General features: G+C 48.5%; 1 pseudogene; it reads left to right on the top strand.

Annotated features, from left to right (window-relative positions):
• The first annotated feature begins 1,185 nt into the window (after positions 1 to 1,185).
• On the top strand, positions 1,186 to 1,304 carry LOC111745178 (annotated as a pseudogene).
• The last annotated feature ends 377 nt before the right edge of the window (positions 1,305 to 1,681 follow it).

Here is a 1,681-nt window from a genome sequence, read left to right as displayed (position 1 = left end):
TGCCTGCCTGCCTGGATGAATATTTCTTCTTCTGCCATCTCCCATTTGTAAGGTGAAAAAGCAACTAAAAAGCTCGCCCCTGCCAAGAGACTTTGTAAAGCAATGCTTAACCCAAGGGACTGAGTTGCCAGTGGGGGCCCGGGGCATCAGCCCAGCCACCCTGCTCAGTGGCTCGCTTTAATAGAGGAGGAGGAGGCAGTGAGAGCCAGCAGCGAGAGAGCTGCCCATTAGCCCTAATTAGCAGTCCGTCTGGAAAAGAGCTTGGGCTGAAATTAAGATGCTGTCAGTGGATCCCAGCTGGGTCATAGCAGAGTGGCAGCTGCAACATGTCCAGAGCCTGGGTTTGAAATACCCTTCTGGGAAGGCCTCTCTGCCTTATTTCACCTGGACTCAGCAGCCCCTGGGAGGCAGCCAGACCTTTTCCCGGTGAGGTGATGATCATCAAGACCTCTCACACACTGGAGCACTCGCAAAGCACGCGTGTCTTGACTATCTCGTGGGTCCTCCCACAGTCCTGGGAGTTGGCACTTCTATACCCACTTTGCAGAGGAAGAAACAGAGGCCTTGAGAGTTTTAATAGTGTGCCCAAGGCCACACAGCTAGGAATTGGCAGAGTTGGGAGTGACTCTTGAGCCACTGCCCTGGATCCGAGCCTGGGGGTGGGTGGGAAGGGAAGGCCCAGAAAGTAGGGCTTGAGAAGACAGGGCCTAGGCTCTAAGTCACCATCTCCATCCCCTCCTCCCACCCCCAGGGCTGGACAGAAGTCTCGGTATCTGGTATCCCCGCTTTGGGAGGAAGAGACAAGTTATGCAAAGTAGTAGAGGTGGGCTGGGTTTGCTGGCAAGTGGGTCGACGAGAAGGAAAAAACCAAGAGTCAGGAAGGGCATAGCCTGCCTCCAAATCTCCACTTCCTCTTTTAAGGCACTAAGAATAAATCAGGATTGATTGATTGATTGATGGATTGATTTTTTGTGTTTGTAGAAACGTCTTTATTACAAGTGTTCCTAAACACTACCCTACATACAGTACAGAATGGGTATTGCTTACATTCACCGATACAACACTAGTCTGAATGAAGCATGCAAGTATCAAAATGAGGATATCTTTATTACAAGTGTTCTTTTTCCCTCCTAAGTTTATTGGGGGTAACATTGGATTTAAAATCAAACTAAAACGAAAATCACAGTTTATGGCCATGCCACCCTGAACGTGCCCGATCTTGTCTGATCTCAGAAGCTAAGCAGGGTCGGGCCTGGTTAGTACTTGGATGGGAGACCACCTAGGAATACCAGGTGCTACAGGCATTTAAAAAAAAAAAGAAAGAAAGAAAATAAACAAAATCACAAAAATCCTAACTCTGCCTTCCAAGAAATCGATGGCAGTGATTTGTGCAGCCGCTGTGCTGTGGGGGAAGCCCTGGTGGACAGTGGGAGGGACAGCGTGGCAGGGGTGGACCAGGAGGTGCCCGGGACCAAGGGCACCCTGCCCTGAATTGTGGATGTTATTTTTCTTGATAATTACAGGTAATGAGTTGAGGGCTTATTCCATACTAGATACTTGCTGAGTGCTTTGTAGAGATTAACTCTTTAATCCTTGCAATTAACCTTACAGGATGAGCATATTATCAGTCCTTGTTTTATAGTGGAAGAAATAGGTGCAGAGGGTAAAGACCTTTGTCCAT

This window comes from Pteropus vampyrus, unplaced genomic scaffold (genome assembly GCF_000151845.1).
Source record: "Pteropus vampyrus isolate Shadow unplaced genomic scaffold, Pvam_2.0 Scaffold147, whole genome shotgun sequence".
NCBI classification, from domain to species: Eukaryota; Metazoa; Chordata; class Mammalia; order Chiroptera; family Pteropodidae; genus Pteropus; species Pteropus vampyrus.
This window is presented reverse-complemented; position numbering and strand designations above follow the sequence as displayed.